This window comes from Vanessa cardui, chromosome 5, assembly GCF_905220365.1.
Source record: "Vanessa cardui chromosome 5, ilVanCard2.1, whole genome shotgun sequence".
In the NCBI taxonomy this organism is placed as follows: domain Eukaryota; kingdom Metazoa; phylum Arthropoda; class Insecta; order Lepidoptera; family Nymphalidae; genus Vanessa; species Vanessa cardui.
Genome location: NC_061127.1, coordinates 2,638,228 through 2,663,870, shown reverse-complemented (window position 1 = coordinate 2,663,870; position 25,643 = coordinate 2,638,228). Strand labels below are relative to the sequence as shown.

The following is a 25,643-nucleotide window of genomic DNA, read 5'->3' as shown; positions in this document are numbered from 1 at the left end:
ATTTACAGGCTGTTACTTTACTAATTTATTATTAAAATGTTTTTTGAGTAAATATGGATATTACTTTTTTGTTTCTATCTAAAAGTAGATTACACAACATAATCGCATGCCTGTCTATTACATCTATATGCAACAGATAATTTCTCGAAACACGCGAACTCATATCTAGCGGTAATTACAAATATGAAGTAACATTAAGAACACATTACTTGCCTAATTTTTTGCACGATATTTCACAAACTATTGTAGCACGAAATATCGTTAATACAAGATAGAGAAAAAATTACCGATTTCACAATGATTTGATAACCAATTTTATGATAATCAACAATAATTATATATCCAGTTATCTAAATTTCAATAAAATATAAACGTAAACAAAAACGCATCTACCTATCCTTTTATTCGATACGATTCAGGAGACACATAAAAGAAATAGAAAAACAAATACATTTAAATATGTATGTAGGTAGTTATATTTTTTTTATTATAAGTTATTACACAATTATCAACGTTACAACTATAATGAATTATATTATTAATGCTACTTTGTTGTACTTCTACGTACATACATTTCTATGAAATTATTGTTTCAAGATATAAATAGTTTAAGCATTCTATTCAAGCTCAACCTTTTTGAAAAGCAAATGCAATCATTGTCCTTTGGGTATTGTGATTTACACAGGGGGAATGCCCAACTGCAGAATAGAACTAACAACACCAAATATTACAATATATTTCCTATTTGTAGTTAATGTAAACAAAACATTAACAACAGATTAATAAAAAGTTGGTATTAAAAAAAGTAAGTTTAGGCTAGTATTTAATATAATATTGATTTTTTAAAAAAATATATAAATACATCTAATATAAAAATGTCTTTTCATGATTTGATTATCACAAAAGTTACTTTTTAGAATATCGATTATTTTATTGTATAATTATTTAAATATTTGGCAACTTCTATTGGAAATGAATAGTGAATCAGTAATTTATTCCCTGTGCCACTCATGGTTTGTCCCTTTGTCCAGCCGTCAATTCCCTTTGTGTAAATTCCAAAGCTCTCACCAATATAATAAAGTAATGACCCGCAGATTTAACGTTTTATTACATTTCATTGGTGTATAATGTGAAGCTAAAGAATACAAGAATATTCAATTTGATTTTGATCGATGTCAAGATTGTTTCATTACAAAGAATTCTTTGAAATTAAACCCGTGCTATTTATGTTTGAATTAAAAACTAAAATATTTAGGATAATACTATGTTTTTATGAAACTTTTTATACTAATATTAAACGTTATACAATAAATTATGTACCTATTATAAAATAACGCTATAGTAAAATTGCTTACGAACATTACGATTTGACAAAATCTTTTTTCTGTCAGATAGGGCATTTATTGAGAGAGGTTATAGACTATATGGCATAATGCTATGACCCACGAAGGAGCAGTTAATACGGGGGAAACCTCACGGAGCAGCTAGTACCTAATAAATTCTGGTTTATTTTAGCTACGTACCCGTTACTTACTTTTATACGTTAGTGTACAGTGCTTCAATTCTTCTGATAGGTGTAGGAGCACAGAGATATTTTTTTTAAAACAATATACCTCTTAAAGATCTATTGTAATTGAGAACAGACAAATAGCACTTGAGTGAAAACAAATTTGTAACTCAGAACAAATATGCGGTAGGTCGGGACCACTCCTTGGTTATCACTTCGAATTCCAACAAGTAACATAGGTCAGTTATTAGTTCCGTTCTAAGTTTAACTTTGTTTATTTTAGCTAATAACGCTTATTATACTAATCCGAGAAACGGTTTAACTCGTGGCATCCCTTAAGAAATTCGCAAATTTGTTATAATTTTTCCGTCGATTCAAACTTTGATGGTATCGTTTAAGCCCTACGTTCATCTCGTAGTTTTATATTATTTGTACATCTTAATTATGAATTTGTTTGTGGATCCATAAAATTAAATGAATTATCTAAAGGTTTGAAAGGTAAATAAATTAGCTTTCATATTATAATTCAGAACATCGGCTGTAAATATGGTATTCAAATTTAATACCTGTATATTCAGGTTTTGGCTCCACGGATCTTGAATTTGTTTTGATTTAAGAGTTGTCGCGTGTCTCGTTATGACATAGTACATAAAACATTGGTACTAGCTGCAATGACAAAGATCTTTAACAACGGTTAATTCTAGTCAGGTAAGTTATTCAAATCTAATGTGTTTCTGGTTTGCCCACAATTGTTGTAAGTAGATACGGATATCGCTTCGCGTTCAAAAGGGTACAACTTAGAATTGATGTTTAAAATTCCAGAAACATAATAATACTCGTAAAAATTTTTGAATTTCATTTTTTTTATTTATTTATTTATTTAGTGTACAGGAAACAAACAGTGAAATAATTACAATAAAATAAAAAAAAATATAAGACAATTCTTAAACCATAACAGTTTCCATTTATAAATTAATCATAAGTAAGTACAAAACAAGACATTTTTTATATTTAATAGGTGCATGAAATTATATAATTCATTTACATAATTTAATTTAATATAAATTTAATTTTTAAATCAAGAAAACATATTTTAATAATAAATAATCAAATTATAATTAATTAATTAAAAAAGCATGAGTAAATTAAGGCTCTTCAGAGTATAATATTTCTTTTACTTGTAGTTTGAATTTTTTAAGGGAGAGATGAAAAATATCACATTCAGTAAATGTTTTATTGTACTGTTTAGATGATCTATTAACAAATGCATTTGCTGCATATTTAGTTTTTGTCAATGGAAAATCAAAAATTTTTTTTTGAAAAAAGAGAATTATTTATATTTTATTTAATTATTTATTTTATTTTAATGCTTTATTGTACAATACAAAAGTACATATTAACAAAATGCGGGCTTAATGCTACTGCATTCTCTACCAGCCAACCTTAGGATTTTTCATTTTTGACGACCTCCATGGTCGAGTGGTGTGTACACCGGTTTTCATGGGTACGCCACTCTGAGGTCCCGGGTTCGATTCCCGGCCGAGTCGATGTAAATTACCATTAGTTTTCTATGTTGTCTTGGGTCTGGGTGTTTGTGGTACCATCGTTACTTCTGATTTCCATAACACAAGTGCTTCAGCTACTTACATTGGGATCAGAGTAATGTATGTGATGTTGTCTCATATTGTCTCATATTAGGATGTACAAGAAAGAATGATATAGGTGTACAAAAACATAAGATAGTCTTAATAGTCTAGATAGTTTTAAAAATATCGTAGAGTATTTGTCTCTGGGAGCTAATTATCTTGAGAACGTTAAATTATGATTCGATTGACATCACACCAACAATTTGTCTGTTTATAAGTTTCAATGAATATGAGATAAATTTGAAAACATTTTTCAGAAAAAAAAATTGTAATGTGAACTTAGTTTAGGAACATACACCAACGTTGCGGAACCAGAAGTCTCATATTAAATAAGCTAAAACAATGATAGAATAGGTACATTCAGATGTATAAAAGTCTAAACTAAAACGCAATGATACCGAGGTAAAAGACTTGAGAAACCAAGTTGTCACGTAGATTTGTACAAACATATTTCTCGCATTCGTCCGCCTCAAGAGTTCCTCGTACAACCTGTTGACATGCTATTCTTCGGAACGAAATAGCCGCTTGTTTCAAGGAACCAAGTTAAAACTATAGAATTACCCGTCATTTACTTGTTGATTGTTAATATTCTATTGCATTCGTAATTTAAGTTAAAATAACTTAAATCAAACTGTGTTCAGAAATATTACTATAATTAATAACAATAATCAAAACTATTATGAACCGACTAGTTACTGATAATAAATAAACCGTTGTTTCTTATTACAAGTCTTCCTAAAATACCAACTGGTCTAGAGCTTTCTCATCAGCGATTGCTATTACATTGTATGTAAGAAATTGAGGTAACTTTTGGTTTATAAATAGACAGTAGGTAGACGTAGATCTGATAATATTGAAACTATCTGATATTTTAGATCCAATCGAGTAAGACTTTGGCATTCCGGATTTTTTGAATCTGGAGTCTTTGACGTCTGATGGATAACAATATATTAAGCGTCACTCCATTCATAGGACATTTTGTAAGATGGATTAATAGTCACAATGCACATAACATTTGATATCTCCTGTCAAAACAGTCTAGTTTGCTTAAAATAATAGCAGGCCTATCGTGTACTAAAAGATAAATAATAATATTAAAGAAATTATTATAAGCATTATTAACAGTGGCCAGTTCTGGTGGTATTTGAAATTTGAATTATGTTTATCTCTTTCACACGGTGTGATACAGAACCCGCGTAACTTGATATGGTAATAAATAAAATAGATCGTGTTATCTCTTTTCAACCTAACGTTATTACAATTGTGCGTCCTTGTCACATACTCCACACAAGCTTCGTTTGGTTCTGTTATCGCTGTTTAAATACTTTTGGAAGTTCCCTTCTAACCTTGAATGTTAGAATTCCAATTCAGGTTCTAAAGGGCACAGGTTAAACTTATCTAGATGTTATTATAACTATAAAATATTTTTGAAACTATTAAACAAAGAAACGATTCCCATACCACAAAATATAAGATTTAGTCGAATAAATTTAATTTATTTTACTGTGATTTGTAAAGGATTTCAAAAATTCTTAAAAATATTGTAAGATGAAAAACATATTTCCTTTTTTTAAGTTAATGCAGAATTTTGTTCTACAACATTTTCTAGAATTAATATTGATTTATTCTGTAATTTGTCTATTATGTCCCACAAAAAACAGAATGAAGCTGTTGGTACATTTCTAAAAATTTCAACTGTATTTCATGTAAATCTAGTAATACGAGTTGGACGAGTTTGTTTACGAGGCTAGATGACGTCACGACTCAGATTGACACGAGCTTATTATAGACATTCTAAGAAAAGCAGTAACAACGACTTTTATTTCGCATGCTTTGCATCTTCGGACGATGTTTTTGTTTCTGAATGAATAAAATAGATTAATAGGATATTTAGTCATTTAAGTTTGCATACGAGTACAACTCAGGACATGTTTGAATAATTATATTTTTTTTTTAAAGTAACCGCCTGTAAATTTCCCACTACTGGGCTAGACCTCCTCTTCGATTAAGAAGAGGGTTTGGAACATCCACCACGCTGTTCCTATGCGGGTTGGTGGAATGCACATGTAGCAGATTTTCGATGAAATTAAAGTCAAGCACGAGATGAAATATAAACACAAATTAAGCGCATATATATATATATATATATATATATATATATATATGTATAGTGGTACTCGCCCTGGGTTTTTAACCCGAAATCGTCGGTTAAGATGCACGCGTTCTAACCACTGGGCCATCTCAGGTCTTATTCTTTTAAATATTACTAGGTTAGCTAGTCTTGTCTTCGTATGGTTAGAATAATGATCTACAGAGGTAAAGTGCTTCTACAGTTATACAAATATGTAATAAGCCAATAGGCATTAAAGCTCCCAGTATGTATGTTTTATCCGATGTTTTTAACAATCGTTGTTATATTTCAGATAATTAACACAAAACATTCATTAATCATACACCTGAACTTTCCACATGAATCACTTCGTCTATTGGTGAAAACCGTCTGAAAATCGGCTGGGTAGTCTTTGGGGTAATTGCCATCAAAAAGACAGACGCGGTATGGGCATATGATTTTATAATATTATGTACTGATCTAAAAGTAACTCGATACAAATAATACTTATATGAAAGCAGGAATGCGATTATTGTGTTAATAATTTAATTTAATAGTTACTACAAAATTGTGTATTCGTCAAGAACGTCTGATATTCGATATAGCAACGACAAAACACTATTACATATGCGAATCAATGGTTTCCAATTACCGGAATTGTTACATAAAGTATGAAATGAATAACCAATTAAATTAGGCTCTTTTATTTATTACACATACATTTTATAAAATCATGAGCTTTAACGAAACCTTACGCCTCTAAGTTTAGAAAGACCGACTCGTTCGAAGAATGGCGGAATCCTTACAATGCAGGTTGTATACAAAACTTGTTTGACCAGAATTGAGAAAAAAAAGTGGCGGGCAAGTTCGCCTACAATAGCATTCCGCGCTCGTCGGGACCGCCCGCGACCCGCCCCCCGTCCCGCCCGCGCGCCCCTCGCCCCCGCTCTCGCGCCGCAGTCCGCGACCGAGCGCGACCGCGTGCGTTCAGCTTGCGATAAAATAATGTGCTCAGTAAAAAATCTACTTTGCAAACTAACAAAAATAAGTGAATATAATACTCTGAAATCTGATCAGAAAACTAGACTATTATGCATATGTTTTTAAATGTATATTTTAGTGTGTAAATTTAAAAAAAAAACCGGCGTTTACTTTAACACTAAATATACTTATGAGAAAGCATTTTAATTTAAATAACTGATTAATTTGTGCTGTGAAAAAATCTGTAAGGTAGATACAACGGTGTTCTAATATCCGAATCGGTTGTTATCGATTTTTGACGTCAGTTGTCCGGAACAGCTGTTTTGAGGATGCGGATGGAATCTACTAGAATTTGGATCTTGCCTGTTTCATAAATATTCCAATTGTAGATATATCTGTGTGATCATGATGCTCAAATATACATTAAAGAACAGATTTACGAGAAATTAAGTGTTACAGGATAATAAAGTGCAAATCTTATGTGAAGTGTAATTAAATCAAAATCACTTTAGTGGTGGTTACTTTTCTATTTATATACATTATCTTAATAAAAAATAAAACAGATCTTTGGTAAAAGAAATTTAAAAAAAGAAGAAGTGCTTGTGATAAAATTAGTGTGCCTTTAAATTGGATTCTTAACGTGGATGTGGATTTAAATCTGTTAGTAAGGTAAGGTTAACTCTAAATCAGCTCGTTTATAAGATTGAATTGTTTTAAAAATAGTAGTATTTTACTAACATAGCCCTTTACGACGCGTCCTGAGTTTTTGTTGTTCGATAGGTTGTAGGCCTAACGCGCTGTCCGCCGAAGTCGATGCGTTCCAACTATTTATATACCAGACACTAAATTACAGATTTCGAATAAAAGAAAACCAATATAAACTTTTTACGAACTTCTTTTAACTTTACGAATTTGTATTTCGTTGAATATAAATTAAAAGTCACAGTTTTATACAAATATTGAAGTCCATGTTTAGTCTCTGTATTATATTAGAAATATATACATAAGTATTACTCTGAAGTATCAAAAATATAGGTTAAATGATTACAGCTTTTAGAGCGCCTTAAATCTCTTACTTTATCTTATTGTGTAAAACATTTTAAATTATTTATTGAATGATGAAATCAAAACTCAATAATATATGAATTACACCAGCTACTTCTGATCTTGTACATTAATTATATAAGCAATATTTTCGAAAGACTTTTAGTAATCAATATTAAAAAGTTTTTAAGTAAGTAGGTAGTACTTAAGCAATTTTTTAAATGCAAGGCCTAAAACAAGTAACAGGAGCATTGTCAAAGTTTAGTTAATCGATAGATAGTCTTTTATTAGGTAATTCTTTATAAAAATATTATTTCCTTTTACTATTACAAATATTAAATAATATTGTCATATTCATGCTAGTTTATTACAAATTTTACAATAATTAATGTATTATTCTTTATTATAATAAATCCTCAAATACTACCTTCCTACATGTTAAACTAAAAAATAATTAATAATTTTAAAACATTACTTATCTGCAAGTAAACTTTTAATAATTTGATTAGTAGCAAATATGATAGGATTAAAGGTACCAAACACAAATAATTTATCCTATACTGTTAAATGACAGTTCAAAATGTACTTTTTGAGCCTATTTGGATAAATAATAATTTACAGCTTACAAACCATTATTGGATGGTTACATTTCTTTATAAATATAAGATAATCCTACCTGTGTCAATGTTATTACAAAAGGTAAATGTTATTGGCTCAATTCATTAGCAGGTTTAATTATCTAGAACTTTTGAAATCACAAACCTACCTAAAAATGTCTCATATCATGTGACACACAGTTACATATTTTCATAAATAAAACTGGTTTAAATGTATTTTATTCGTAAGTGTTAATATAAAAATGTATTTGTCCTACTAAATTTCTCTACCTATAACTTTTTCATACATTTCATTTTGAACGAATTTTTCACAGTTACATTATGTATGGACTTCGGTCAACTTTTTAATTCATGACAATAGCTAGTAGGAAGTATTTTCTTTTTTTAAATTACTATTTACAAGTGTGCTAATATCTGAAAAAATACATAGTTATGAAAGTAAAGTAGTATGAGGATATTTTTTGATATTAAGCCTTAGTTTAGTTAGAACTTCACAAATAACCATGGCACGCTGAAACTTCGAAAGACACCAATTCGCCAACACTGCCAATATTAACCGATGATGCCATTCTGTCCTATTCTCTATTTAGACATGGATTGAAATATGAGAGTGCCGTCTTTTGGCTGAGCTTACAAACGTTGACGTCCTCTATAAACAACGTCCAATGTACTATATTTCAAATTTTATTACCTCTAGGATTGTACTGACTCATAATTATACGCGATCATTTGCGTTGTGATGTAACGAGCTTTGTTCTTCGGCTGTGTTTCACCGTAATGTATGTGTGGCTTTAATTGACATTAGCGACACCGAACAACAATGGATGTTGTGAAACGTGTTTTGCACATTACAAATAATTTAGGGATCCTGTTTACGAAACCATTTTTTGAGTACTATTATATAGTTTTATTCATTGTGATAATAATATAGTATTCCACGCCTTGTCGAAATATTGATGTGATGCTTGCTATTTAGTTTGAAACTAACGTGTAAAGAAACGAAAAGAACGTTTAAGAAGTGTGTGTTTGTAAAGAAATCCTAAAAGTTCTAACTATTACTAAACTACTGCGTTTCCGTCTTAGAGTTCTGATGTGACTAAACAAGTTCATAATTGTAATTTGACTTCCATCGAATATCTTTAATAATATTATTGTTTAATTGCTTTCCACGATTTAACTCTTCCGATTATTGTGTTTGTAACATAACTCATTTGTCTACACCTAACATCTTAGAAATTCGTAATTTTCATACGATCCGATCATTCATATTATTTCAACTGCACTTAGGTATGTGTAGCCAGATAACATTAAAGTATAAATTTCTTTGATAATCATTTTGCATTCGAATCCTAAATTATAAATAACCCAGTCATTGTTATTTGTATTTTACGTATTGGATTGGATTTACATTTTTTTACTCTTCTCAGTACCTTAAGTTGCATTCATTGCATTTAGTTAGTTTGTTCCTTGTATGATAAATTGTGTACAATGAAGATTTACAACAACAATGTTAACAAATATTCAACTTCATGTAATAACGGTTTTACTAATTCATTGGAAGATTATTAATGTTTTATTTGGAATAATCGCTGTTAGTGTCTGTCGTATCGAGAAGAGCCGAAAGGATTTTACAATATTTTCTGTACATAGACATATATGCCATCATAACCCACCTATAGTCAAAATTCAAAGTCATAACCTAGGAAACTTTCGGTTTGAATTTAAAATGCTGAAGTTCGTTTAAGACACAAACTGGTACGAATAGTTACTATGACTGTATAGTTGTGTAAAAGTATTGAATACTGAATGACCTCATCGCTGTAAAACATTCGCCATAATATTTTTATGTAAACTTACCAACCTATACGTCGCAATTTAAATATATACAATATACGTATATGACAAAGAAATATTCTACATAAATGTGTAGTGTAGATATAAGATATAAGATTAAATATAGCAGTGATATATAGTAAAAAATATACTCTAGATGGCTCAGTGGATAAAAGACTCCGACTACCCCGTTAAAATCCGAAAAAGTTGGGGAGATTTCCACTATTTTAATTTTAGTATAATTCATCTCGTTCTGTGAGAAAACTTATGATAAGTGTCAATGGAAAAATAGAAGTGTAATCATTTGTAAAATCTCTTAAAGTGGATGGTTTGACCTTAGCCTAAGTGATATTCACGAGCTATTGTTTATTTATTTATTACTTTTCAAAAGTATAACAACAATTTATTACTATTGTTAACTAACTGTTGCGCGCGGTTTGTCCGGGGACATTGTATGAATAGACGGGTCATATAATATAGACTATGTTCTTTTATAAAGTGCTTGTAATGATGTCTTATTTACCTATTTATAAATTTCTACAATTACAAGTTTAACATGATAGGTATAGTAAGGTGATATATGCATTTAGGTCGTTTTCTATTTAATAAATAAATCTCTAATTTTATTAATCAATATCCTATAAAAGAACTTCAGTATGTTATTCTATAGACTTGCATGACTATTTACATTTATTCAATTAAAAAAATATCATAAATTAGTTGGAACGAAGAGAGTCCACATTCGAATTTTTTATATGAATTTCCTACATATTCTATTAACATAAATTCCTTGAAAAGATTTGCGGCAACACTTCAGACGGCGGTGAGAGAGATATTTAATGCTTTTTCATTATAATTTTTTGTTATTAAAACACCGCACCGGACCCCCTCCAGGTTGTTTGATTATAATTCATACACTATCCAGTTATCATGCTTAGAGAAGTTATTTTTAAAGAAATTAACATAAATTATTGAATTTTACTAGTTGTTTGAAAAAAATAAATTAATGCAAAGCAACACACTTTATACTTATCTCATTTGATATTATGGTAATGTCTCAAATATTTTTAGACTCAATTTACGTCATGTCATTCAACATTCCCAGTTTTATTAACATTTATATAACAAGATTATATTAAACTCCAACCGTTAGTATATTAGGCTCAATATTGTTAATGAACATTAATATAGTTCAAAACAACTGATTTAGCTGAAATATTGTCAACCCAGTCCTGATAATATTACAATGTATTGGGTAAAATAAATTGTATTCATTATCATTCATGGATAAAACTTGCAGGAACTGAATTGTATAGTCTGTGTCTATACAATTCTAAATTTTAAAACTTATTTTGAAGCACATTTTCGTATGTTTAATATATAATACGAAATTTTTGACTAAATATACAATAATATACCTATGGACATTATAACAATAAAATATATGTATATATAATATATGTTATTGTTCATAGTGTAAGCACACAAATATACCTACAGAATGAAAAGTATTATAAGAACAAAGTTACATAGGGAATTAATACTGAAACTTAGCATTTTTGTTGGACAATTATTTGTTAGTAATACCGATAACCATCAAATTATATCATAATAAAATAAAACCATTATTTCAATAGTCTTTGACGCTTAATCTGCACAGTATGAATTCTACTGCTATTTGTTTGAAAAAAATTATTTTCACTTACATACCGAAAACATATGTTATTCTAGTGCTACTAACATATAATGGGGCTTGGTTAGAACTTATAATTAAGCACACCTATGTAATGTAAAAATATAGTAACTTGTTATTGAAATATATGTACACTTAACATGCAATAAAAATTATAATTAACATTAATTAGGCATGTTGTAGTATTTCTGCCTAAGTACCTACACTTACCTAAAAAATGGACTTAAATATATAACCCGTTAATTTAGTTTTTTTATCTTACTTTATGTACTTAATAGATCAACGGAAATAACTTAATTAAAACCAAATGAATATATAATTTGGATTGTCCATTTAGTTAATATTATTACACTAAGACGGTGAAATAATAATGTGTTATTATAATTATTTGAATTACTTAATTTACAAAATTTTAATAAAATAAATGTTTTAATTAAACATAAGTATATTTTTAGTTTATTTAATTTGAGCATATTGTTCATGTCAAGTGGTAAGTACACAATTACTTTTGAACTTTTACAGGAAAAAATGTTTGCTATTTAATGAAATTTGCTTATAAATTGAAAACAAGAGAGAATCGATTTTGATAGTGATAGAACTGTCGTTAGTAGTAGTAGTTTTTCTTTTAGGAAGTATTAAATGATGATATTTTCATTTTTACTAATTGAAATTACACTTATTTTTCTTTGATATTAGTATGTGAATTTTCCTAATAAGCAGTGTAGCTAATTATTATTTACTTTTATAAAATGTATTACATAAAGATAAATATTTCCTACACTTCTTCCAGCTTCCAGGAATTAATAATTGTTGATTACCAGGCAGGATATATTACATGCATATTTATACTTGTAATTAACTATCATGATTGTATTTTTAAATGTTGAAAAAGAGTAACTACTGTGTTTCTTGCCAGTTCTCGGTAGAATATACTTTCGGAACCTGAGGTAGGTTAACTTAATACTATTGTTAAATAACGATTCAAAAGTGCTTTTAAAAGCCTACTTGTATAAAGTATATTATAATTGATTGATTGAATTAAGTAAAAAACACGGTGTATCATTCACCAATTTTGAAACGGTACTTATTGTGCTGGATCATGTTTTAAAGTGTAGCACTTTGTCAAACTAATTATAAAGTGAAATCAGAAGTAAATTTACTTCCATCGACTTTTAAACTAATTTGAAGTTGCAATGTACTGACTAACAATATATTAAGTAATGTCTGTTATGTCTGCTCTGGTTATGTCAGTCTAACCTATAACATTTACACTTAGTTTTTTTGTTCTTTGTTCAATTCTATTCTTCGCTTAATGGTTTTTAGTTGTATTTTCTTTTGTCGTCTTGTCACTGTGATGGTGAACACTATACACTGGATATCATATTAGGAAAGGCATTGTAGGTGTGGAAAGAAACACACATACATATTACTGCGTACAAAGTTGATTAGTGTGGAAAAAGTAAACACATATAAAACTATAAAATTCTGTATTAAATATATTATTTCTCCTTACCTCTGTAGTTTTATTGTTTCTTGTTTTATATGATGGTCTTTGAGAGCAAGTGTGCATTGTAAACATTACTCAAATATTGTTATCCTACATCATATATTATGGTTTTTTCCTTACAAAAATGTTTTTGTTTCACCAAATATAGGTTTTATCCTTAATACAATTTTAGCGTAAGTTGTAAAATTAATTTTATTTTTTGAAAAGCTAGTCTAGTACTGAATCCTGAATTTAGTAATTTTTTTTGTAAAGTCACAGATAGAAGTTTTAAGGTTTTGTTAAATTACTGAATATTTTAGCATTAAAGTATTATGCAAAATTCGTGTATCGAATCAATACGCCTCGGAACCAATACGAGTTTGAACATACAACATTTACTAAGCAAATTCTGACCGATGAACAATAATTCAAATTATATTTTGAAAGCTTAAAATTTGCAACACGTTTCTTACTTGTTATCAACACGTTCATGTTTTCAAAATGTTCGAAACACAACAACATCTACGAAGTGGGTTAAGCTACTGTTGAAAATATACACATGATGTAAAACCTACGTCGATAGAAGCTCTAATCAGTTATTATACAAACAACACGCAAATGGCCCAAGTATGGGTAAAAATCTTCACTCCTAATAAGGAGTAAGAATTCCAGTAAAGGTATTCATTTGTAGCCTGTAAATGTTTTGATTTATAATGTCTTACGTTTCGTATAATTGTTATTTAGATAAGTTATAATACCAAGAAAGACAAAACAAAAACATTTCATCTTATATGGTATCAGTACAAAGATTAGCTAAATCTTTATTTATATAAATGAGAATAACATCAAATACATATAAAATAAATGACTGGTGTAATTTTAATAAAATATATTTTAAAAACAATAACATACAACCGATTATCCGTTAGCCTCGTCAGTTTTAATAAACCAACAGAGAACCATGAAGGCATCAAAATAGTTTTAAGATTACAGTTGTATATAATTTGTTAATTGTTACTGTTACTAATGCATAACACAATTTAATTTTTTGCTTCAATGCGCAGGTGAACGGTACACTTCGTCCAACGAATTTATTAAACTGTTCATTATTTACCTCCAACTATGTAGGTATTTGTATTATAATATAACAATATAGTTTTATATCGCGTAAAGCTGAATTAAAAGAGTTCATAAACGTAACATTAAATAGAGCATGTGCGTTTTATTAATGTTTTAAATATGGAATACTTGAATTAGGTAGTTTTGATATTTGCGGTACGTTTATCTCTAATTAAATTATCTACGTATAATGATTATAATTATAAAAGGCTTGTTAAGTTTTATACTCCCATTTATATACTATAAGGTCTGGTGGTTATTTAGCTCCGATTAAACCTAAAGCATTCGCATTAATACGATCTGATAACCTGGTGCTCATTGTTTTTAATTATTTAAATGCATGCATCAAATGCCTAATTCACTCGTCCTTTCCCACAATGCTTGTTAAATATTTTAGCTTGTTTTGTTTCTATTCGATTTGAGTATTTACTGCGAATCGGATTGCGTGTATTACTCCATGTCTTAGCTGTAATTTTAATTTAGGTGATTTTACGATGTAGAAATTTGTTTAGATATTAATTATGTTAGTGTAAAACGATTATTTACATGTAATATTTATAATTAATTAATCAATAATATGAATAAAATTTTATACACATTTAAAATGATACTTAACGAATATTTAATGATTTAATACGAGAGCTGTGAGGCAATACTGAACGATCCATCTTCGACGTGAAATATTTTCATTTATTACCACGCACCGAATGCAACCAAGATCGGGCACGCCACGGCCTCCAGCCAAGTGAAATGCACAAAATCCATTCGGTTTTATCTCGTTAACTAGCCACTACATGCCAAACTATACCGTACCCTCTTATGTTAAAGCTCAAAATCCTAGACACGAAAAAAACATTCTGTAGATGACGTGTTTAGTAGTGTCTGGTCGCGAGCGGATTTGAGAGCAAGTACGTGTAACTCAGGGCTCAAAATTGTGTGGAGTGTTTGAAATAAGGGTCGGATGTTATGCTGTTAGCTATAACACACTCTAACGTTTAATGATAAGGTTGGTTTTCGCTTGGATGGTGTTTTATAAGGTTTTTTATGGTGTTCGGTTGGCAATCAGCTGTTTGGGCACGCGTTGCCCCTCGGGAGTGTATGATGTCAGCTCCCTTCGCACAGCGACGAGTTCTATTAAATTTTCTAAAATTGCGCACCCTAGTGGTTTGCGATAGGTACAAGCCATGTCAAATATTTGATAGACATATCTGATGTGTGCGAAATGCCTTTGAAATATTCTTATTTAAATTAAATTTTTATGAAGCATGTTTGTGCTACGCATTTATTGTATGTTAAGATATCGATTTAAAATTATATCACAAAATTATAAAACTTTATAACAAAAATATTTAGTAGGTACGTAAACTACACAGTTTCTGACCTCGTGTTCTAACTATTATTAATTCTATAGTTTAAGTGTACCTAACACATGCTGTACATATGACAAATGAAGTCTGTAAAAATAATTATCACTCAATTCATCGTTTGTGTATTGGACGAGAATGTGTCATGAGAAGTCCCGAGGAAGCTTATATATCTCGACATGACATGTTACTTGCTAGATATATAAATGTAAAGATACTGATAAAAATACTCCCAAAATATTTTCTCCAGTCAAACCAAAACGATAACAAAAAACATGACGCGTTAGATGTAGCGATAGCCGACGTCGTCGAATGAATTATGCATCGCGACGCAACCGCGGCCTGCCTTTTAATTCCTTTGTTGATACTCGACTAATTAACCTATAAATAATAACATATACGTCCTTATGTACATGGCGATAAGGGTGGAATTGCCGCAACTGTGATGCAACGTAGTAGTTAACATATTAATGTTTGGTAAAGCAATCCAGAGTGCACGTTATTAAGAACTTATTGATTTGTATTTTTTATTTATTGAGTAGCTTTCTCTAACGGTAAATTCATTAATCGTGACAATTAAAAAATAAGCCTCGTTTTAATCGAATATTATGAAGAATTATAAGTAAGAATCTACATATTATTTTGTCGTTTCAATAACAGTTCATTTTTAAATGGTTTCGATCAAAATTTAATTTCATATAAATTTAGTGTTGTATTATTGTTAAGATATCAATATTAATAAAAATTATATATACTATATATAGAAAATGTTGAATTGACTCTGTTTTGACGAACTATGGTTTGATAAGAATTTGCAAATAATTCAAAATAACAGAGATAAAGAATTGTATCCAATAAGAAGCTTGATCGAAGAAACCTATTCCCAGTTGTTATTGTAATATGTGATAGAAATAAAACAAACAGGCCACATACAAATAAACTCAATGAATTTTCGTTAAAAAGGAAACGTCAAAAATAACTGCAGACACTTTGATTCTAATTAAGCAAAAACAAATGGATATAAAACTATTCATTCAAAATATTAACCACGAACGTGTGTGGGTGGTATTTGCATTTACAAACTTTATTCGATACATTTATATGCATTCTAAGTGAGAATTTATGCACCATACTCTAATTATAAGTAGTTTATTATTATTTTATCCCCTTGATCTAATGTCATATCCATTCCTAGAATTCATTTTAGCCCATCGTTTATTCCCCATTTAGGAATATTTATGATGCCCTGATGAAATAAATATTGCTTTTGGGGCGATTTCGTATGTCCACTATTAATATCACATTTGACGCACTCAGAGAAAAGCTTTACTGAAAGAAACAACTCTTATATCATACATAAACATAAATCAATCTCTAAACCATCAAAACGTATGAATGTAAGAAATTGACGTTAAATTGAGAGCCATTATAAAAATCAATAGTAAGTAAAGAAGTAAAGTAGTGTCGTATTGTATAAAATCTATATTAATTTAAATTATAAATGTGAAAGTAGCTCTTTCTGCCTGTCACTCTTCCACCACCAAACCGCTGAAACGAATTTGATGAAATTTAGAATGAAGCAATGAAATTTAGAGTCGAGATGGCCCAGTGGTTAGAACGCGTGCATCTTAACCGATGATTGCGGGCTCAAACCCAGGCAAGCACCGCTGTTTCATGTGCTTAATTTGTCTTTATAATTCATCTCGTGCTCAGCGGTGAAAGAAAACATCGTGAGGAAACCTGCACGTGACAAATTTCATAGAAATTCTGCCACATGTGTATTCCACCAACCCGCATTAAAACAGCGTGGTGGAATATGTTCCAAACCTTCTCCTCAAAAGGGAGAGGAGGCCTTTAGCCCAGCACTGGGAATTTACAGGCTGTTGTTGTTGTTGTTGTTGTAGAATGAAGCAAACTTGAACATCAAATAAAGACATAGGCTAATTTTTTGCCCACAACGCGAGCGAAGCCGCGGCCGCCTACTATAATATAAATTCGTTTAATTGGATTACTTTGATAAATTATAAATAGGTGAAGTTCGATTTAAACACATTTGTTTAGATAGTGAAAATAATTTAGCTAGCGAGTTCGCAGATCCACATTCATCACACATCATTCCGCAACCAATCGCGATTACATAAAATTTAATTGGTTCATTGAATTGCCTTGAAAGGTGTTTGAACTAAAATTTGTGTAGATATTTCGACGTACGTGAATTCGGTACAGCAATTATTTACAGCGCGCGCTGAGTTTACGTGTCTAAATTGAAAATCTTTTAACGCCTTGTCTGAATAACAGACAAAACTATACTTGTGTAGATTTAGGTTTTGTATAGTAATAATTTAGTCTTTAAAAAAGGCAAAAAAATATTTTTTAGCGCTTTGAAGTAAATCAAAATAAGGGGCTCTACAAATTAGTATTCTAACGTAAAAATATTATCAATAAGTAGATGATATTTGAAATATAGGTATTAAGTATAGTTCCGATTACAAATTGTAAAGCGAACAGTCCACTAGTTGTAAATTATTTAATCTTCAACAAAGACCCACGATTCCATATAAATTATGAGAATCCATAGATCTTACAATCTGGATACGCGGGATCTAAACGCCATCCCTTATCCGTAGGAAGCGATCCATCAAGGTGTTATCTCGCAGGAAACAGGGTTTACTAGTGTTTCCACCTATCTCACTGTGCACACAATTATATCTCGTAATCCTGAGGGATAGGCGCCAGTATCCCATGTAATTTCCAAAGTTTGACAATTACGTATAACTTTGAACGAGTCGTAAAGTTCAAATTATGGTAACATGGAATGGTTTTAAGCAATATGTTCAAGGTTTTGTATTATATATTTTGTAGCCACAAGTAGTACAAAGTAAATCTTATCATTACAAAGTATTAAACAAAGTCGCTTTTCATTGTCTGTCCCTGTGTACGCTAAGATCTTTAAAATTACGCAACGGATTTTAATGCGGTTTTATTAATAGATAGAGTGAGTTGAGATGAAGGTTTTTGGGTATAGTGGCTATACAATATAGTAAAGAAACATTGATAACTTAAGAAGTTCCTAATGTGATATCATAAGTAATCAAATTCTGTACTATATTTAGTATCTGTACTGCACCCGTACGAATCTGGTTCGGGTCGCTAGTTTACAATATAAGGTATAAATAAGCCTTTTGTAGGTGATAATTAACTTGTCCAGGGTCCGTCAACTAACGAATTTCGAAACATAATTGTTGCCGTTCAGTCGTGTTCCTATTCTTCAAACGCGATTTACAATACTTACAGCAGAAGTTGTATTGAAATAAACGAAAGGCGTCGTAGGAATAGGTTCGTGAGTACATTCCGAGAACTATAAAAATCTCTCGGCAAAGAACAATTGGCTGTTTATTTCTAAACAAGATTTGACTACTAGGTATTTTACTGTCTTTTGTTTTTTTTTTTATTAAGGTAGACGCGCAATAGTGCGGCTTGTATGTGTATGTGGTCTCTTGCAGTTTGAATAGTATAAAGCATTCATTCACCGCATATTTCTAGCTTACCTCGGAATCTAAGAAGTTATGATCCTTATGCCTCTAATTATACTGACAAACTCACCCTTCAAACCGGAACACAGCAATATAAAGTATCACTGATTGGCGGTAAAATAATTGGTTAGTGGGTGGTACACCGTGGGCTTGCACAAAGCTCTACCACCCATTAGAGTTATTATAAGCATACTTAATATTTTTTTTATGTATTATATGGTGTATTTCAATATAATTAGTACGCGATACACACGCAAATTTAACGTTAATTTTTGTAACGATTAAATTATTCGATTTAAGTCATTACTTAAGAAATGATATAGGTATTTTGATATTTACAAAATATATGATTTCAAAAGTATGAAGAATATTGAATGCAATAATTATGATAATTAAATAATATAAGTTACAATATCGCGTGTCGACATAAGTCAGATTTCGACATTTCGATGTGAATCGAGAGTCCACTAGATTATTATAATATTTTTAAATATAGAATAGCAATAGCGTATAAAATACCTGATTAAACTGACAGTTTTTTTTTTCATTTTATTCATCTTTTAATGGCATTCTATTTGAATATAATTGTCATATATATTTATGTAGTTTGTGAATGGCTCGATGTTTTCAATGAATAATATTGGTATCTTTTGAGAAACAGATAATGTATACGGTTGTTTTACAATGTCAATTGCTCTTAAAGATATCAGAAACAGGTCAAAACAATTGTAATAAACCGTGTTGAAGTCCAAATAAGAAATATTACAATCGCGATAATAGGGTCAAAAAGTATCTAACAAAAACTTGTTTGTGCTCGAATCTGCTGTGAAGAAATTTCGTAAGGTTCAAATCTGTGAGTATTGTAGGAGCACAATTGTACTCGGTAAGTCGGGTTACATCTTACCGCTCACGCTCGACTCAATGCGGGTGATGTTAATGGGGAAAATGTTGAAAGTGTGTTCCTAGCTTTAAGTCAACAGCGAGTTAAATAATATAGGGTTTGTTTTTTTTTTATTAAAAAAGCTGCATGTGCAAATTATAACTCAAAGATATGTTTTTAAATTCTAAGAACTCCTAATTACAAAGTTATATTCGGAGTCGCTATTAATCGAAACAAGGTTAAATATATAAATCTGTTTAGATACGACTTTTAGGCACGTTCTTAAGTACCTACTTTTTTAACTAATTTTATTTTTTTAAACTTAGAAGTAAATAAGTACTTGTTGTTCTGATTTTTTAAACGAAACCCGATTATACATACAAGCGATGACTTCCCTATTTTTTACATTAGTCGTGGTTTTGAAATTGACATATCATTTAATAATCAAAGTAATTAGAAGTTACGGTTATTAAGTGGTATCGATCTACATAATTGCTTAAACAGAAATGACGAATCCCTTAATTTCCACTCAAATTTACCGTAAGATATTTTTCTTTGAGTTTATATGGGCCACCTTCAACCTTCATTCAATTCAATCTCTTCAATGAAATCTGAATAAGGTTTGAGTAGCTAATATAATATAAGTATATTAGCTACTTAAAAGTGACAAATCCAATATTCTCTACTCTTAAATCGATACTTATGGGTGTTTATTTTTTATTTTAACAAACTTCGTGATGTATCCGATCAAATAAAAATCATAAAAATCGGTTCTCAATCGGCGAGCATATCGAGAAACGTAAACTAACAATAAAATAATGCCGAATAGATAGAATATATATAATGCCGATGGATAAAATTTTGATATGAATAATTTTCTTTTTGTAATATTTGTTTCACGTTTATATATTAATGCGATTTAAGAAAAAGTTGAATACTCCTAACAAATCAGTTTTTATTTAACATAAATAAAATAGTTCAATATTGTGAATTACTGTTTGTTACATGACTATTGTAAGGCAAATCTTCATTCTATTTGATATTATTATGTTCATATATTCCCTAACACATTTCCGCGTTAAACAGTAATTTATACACCTATTAACAAATAAAAAAAAAATCTTTACGCAATGCGTTCAATTTGCTTATTGATTGCCACTTTCGATACAATAAACTGGAGCTCAATAAGTACATACGACTTTTTTTTATTAAACAATAGCATTATTAAAATACAAGTTATAGGCTATTGCGTAGCTATGTCGCCAGCTCTTGTGGCTTGAACTCAACCTTAGTAAATAACTTTAAAGTCCCGGCGGGCCCTAAAAACGTTGGGTTGTAAAAACGACCATTTCGCCGCTTTACGTCGCTTATTGGCAGCTGCCTTTTGCATATTATTTAGCCACCTCAGAATATACCAACGTACGCATACACAAATGGAAATACAGGGAAGAATACTAAAACTCTAAAAGGACGTCCTGTTTCAAATCGAATTGATTTAAAGTATATTTTAATTATTTTTGCAGTTCATATATATATTGATTGAATAAAATTTCACTGATAGCAAAGTCTTGAAGAAAGAAGTCTCCATCTCTCTCTATCAGTGAACCGAGCCATTACATAGTTATATAGGTTGCAAATAAAAATGAAAGAATGACTATGTAAACAAAGAACATTAATTTAACGAAAGCATCGCAAACGGTTTCTTCGAGATATTCGTAATTAGCGTAAAAATTGTTAAAAAGAGGACTTTTTGTCTACATTCAAATTCACAATCGCACAATCGTTTTAGAGGTTGACCTTTGTTTTTTCTTGGGGTTCAAACCTGCTTCATATCAAATTTCATCAAACAGATTAGTTACTCTCGGATTTATAAGTATTGAATAATCGGTACTTACTTGTAAATTCGATGATATATTTAAAGTTTTCGATGAAAACAAATAATTTCTTCCGATTATTGCTTAATGTTTTCTTTAGTAGATAGATAAAGTATTATAAACACAAAATACTTGAACGAGATGTTTACCGGATGTGTACGCGTGACCTTTGATAACGTTCCTTAAATCCACTGAGCTCATATTAGTACAGTTGTAAATATTTTTTTTTTTTAAATTAAAACGTTAAGTGGGAATACAAATTTGTATCCACGTAATATATCTTAATACACAACATCGTAATATACATAAATTAGTATAGGAGTGGTCAAAGGTCAATTCAAATGATTTATCCTTAATTGAATTTTCATCTAATAAGTTAGTTATTGGAAAGTAGCAATACTTTGACATTTAATTTGATTCATTATATCAAATTACGAAACCGAATAATATAGTGACTAGTTTTATCGTTAGACTTAAATTAATTGCAGTATTAAAAAAATGTAAAGGCGTGACTTTATTGGTTGTCATATATAAATCTCAGATGGTTCGATTGAGGATATAAATGCAAAGCCGAGAGCTCTGAGTAGATCGTTCTACGCATATCTATGCGTGCCTCGTCAATACCTTGACAGGTTAATAAGTGATCTCGAAGTAACCAAGGTCCGATAAACATTCCGTAACAGATATATCTGTATCTTATTTCTAAAATCACATGTAATTAGTGTTGTCATGTCGCCGGTAATGTTTTTTCCCTGTCACATCATAACATTGTGATATGGACAGGTATTGTGAGTGTGTTTTGTTTTACTGTCTGCGCACCTTTTGTTTTCGTTGTTATTATATTCTATAGACCGTTTCAATACAATATTTATAAGAACACGCTACAACTATAACGTATTTTATGTATAATAAAAATAAATTAATATATTTTTAGTATAGTTTTATATGAAAAAGTTATTTGTACAAAAATAAACATTGTATCCAATCGTAATAAAATGTCGTAGTATTTGTTTCAGCCTGACTCATTTTAAGCAGGTTCAGGTAGGCTAAGAAACAACAATAAAGTATTACACGGGGTGCAATTAGGAATCGTAAAATTTGTTATTACACGACTTTATTGCGACTCAACATTACTCTAGACGGAAGAGAATTAATAAGCTTTTGATAGATTACGGATTTACCAGCTGGTTCTAGCGATTTTGTCTGCGTAATTAAATGATTCGTAGTCAAGATATCCGAACGCTTGCAGCGTTATAACTTGCTCGGAAGATCGAAAGAAAAAAAGTGGACTTGGTAGTGATTTGGTCTGCTACATTATCGGTATTCTCTTTGTGGTCTTTTTATATACGTTATAGTGTTCTATACATATATATATTTGTATATAAATGCCATTGAAATCATAACATAGTATAAAACAAGTCGCTTAACGCAGTCTGTCTGTCTCTGTATGCTTAGCTCTTTAAAACTACACAACTGATTTTGATTCGATCTGTTCTAATAGATAGAGAAAGATTTATACGTAGAATGCAAGCACAATATAATAAAGAAACGTTGATAATTTTAGAATTTTCTAATGACATCTGACGTCTTAAATAGACACATTTTTTTGCCCTTACAAAATAGGGTACAACAGCATTTTAATCTATCCCGCAGATGTATATGTCTACCTCTTAGTTATAACCTACACTAACCATTTTTTATCCTTCACTTTTTACGAGAAATAATGGCTCACTCCCGAAGCGATTTTAAGCAATACAGCATTAATCCCTATCCGATTAAGTACCTTAAATACATTGTGCATTTAATATAGATCAGTATGACCCTTTACAGCCTGTAATATAAATGAATAGTTTCGAAGGTATTACCGATTTAAAATTTAGAGACAGCAGTTGGTAATGTCTAATAATAAAAAGCTACCAAGTTTGTATATTGTTACATTGTAGTATATTTCGTATCAGTTTTACACCTATCTGAAGCCGGGGTCTAGTTATTCTTATTATCATAAAGTAAAAAAATAACAGCTGGTAATTATCTCATTGCTAGGAGGTCTATTCAAAATCAAAATCAAAATAAACTTTATTCAAGTAGGCTTTTACAATCACTTTTGAATCGTCATTTTACAATTAAGTGAAGCTACCACCGGTTCGGAAAGTAGATTCTACCGAGAAGAACCGGCAAGCAACTCAGTAGTTACTCTTTTTTAACATTTAAAAAATACAACGTCATGTTAATTAAATACAATTATTTCAATTAATGTATCCTGCTTGGAAGTCAACAGGTATTAACTCCACGCTTTTTTATCATCTACAAAAATTTTGTATCGAATAATATGCTTTTTCTACCAATGTATTTTTTACAAACGATTTGAATTTACTAAACGGCAAAGTTAAAAATTTCTGCGGAATTTTATTATAGAAACGGATACCTTGCCCCAAGAAGGATTTATTGACTTTGCGGAGTCGGAAACTTGGCGTTATAAGTTTATCCTTACTTCTAGTACATATACAATGATTATCACTGATTTTATCAAAGTGATCAATGCTACTGTGAATATACATGATATTGTTGTAAATATATTGCGATGCAACAGTAAGTATTCCTACTCTGTTAAAAACATCCCGAAGAGAGTGTCTAGCTCCAAGATTATAAATAAACCGAATTGCTCTCTTTTGTAAAATAAAGACAGATTCAATATCTGCAGTGTTACCCCAAAGTAATATGCCATATGACATAATACTGTGAAAATAACCAAAATAAACTAAACGAGCGGTATCAATATCAGTTAGTTGTCTAACTTTTCTAACCGCGTATGTTGCGGAGCTGAGTCTTCCTGTTAGGGATGATAAATGAGAAGTCCACTGAAGTCTGGAATCCAATTCTATTCCTAAAAACACCGTAGTATCAGCTACGTCAAGACGGTCACCATTTAAAGATATATTATTATTTTGCTTGCTAACATTAGGTAGGGTAAAAACTACACATTTTGTTTTTTGAGCATTCAAAACTAAATTATTTACTGTAAACCAATTGTGTATCTGTGATAATGTACCGTTCACATCGTCATAGTCATTTTTTTTCCTGTCAACCTTAAAAATCAGCGAAGTATCGTCAGCAAACAACACTATTACCTCCTATCTTCGACTCTTAATCACGTTTGTCCAACATCAAATATAAATGACACAAATTCATGCGACACTATGTAGGATTTCTTAGAATAGTGACACCGCGACCGATTATTCTGGCAAAATCTTCCGTAATTAATTAAATGAAACGAGACAAATATGATCTTAATAATAACTCAATTCGTGGTTGAATTTGAACCATCTCCTCTACTTCTCTAGGGAATATTGCTAAACATCCATTAATAGAATAGTATGCGCTCGTAAGAAGGGTGCTATGACAGTAATAAAAATGTCTACGTCATAAAACTTTCAAGATGGCCACAAAATATTACCTAAATGAAAATAATGTATCTTCTTAACTCATCAACTATATCTCATAATATTATAAATGTGAAAGTAATTCGGTCTGTCTGTTTGTCGCTCTTTCACAACCAAACTGTTGAACCAGATTTTATGAAATTTGGTATGAAGCAAACTTGAACTCTAAAAAGGATTGGCTACTTTTTTTGCCTGACACATGACAACGGCCGCGGGCGACCACTAGTATCAACTATTTTTTATAGTGTATTCTTTTTATAGATTTTTAACTTGAGACGATTTTGCCGGTTCTCATCGCGACTCTGTTTAATCAGCTTCTTATTAAAACCTAGAATTGTTTTGTAACTACGGTTGTATAGATTTTTTTAAGGTCACTTACCGATAAATTATGAAATTTCTATCGATTAGATTTGACATTTTCCTGTCTAAACTTATGCAACAGACTAAAATTATTTGCTACATACTTCGAAAAAATATTTCTATAAAAGTCTCAATGTGAAATGAAGATCCCGCCAA

General features: G+C 30.4%; 1 protein-coding gene across 1 annotated transcript in view; it reads left to right on the top strand.

Annotated features, from left to right (window-relative positions):
• Positions 1-6,223: 6,223 nt before the first annotated feature.
• Positions 6,224-25,643, top strand: part of LOC124529659 (protein winged eye) — a 112,043-nt gene continuing 92,623 nt past the window's right edge. The window contains exon 1 of the mRNA XM_047103495.1: positions 6,224-6,913. The gene's annotated coding sequence lies outside the window, so the exon portion shown is untranslated. The remainder of the gene's footprint in view (positions 6,914-25,643) is intronic.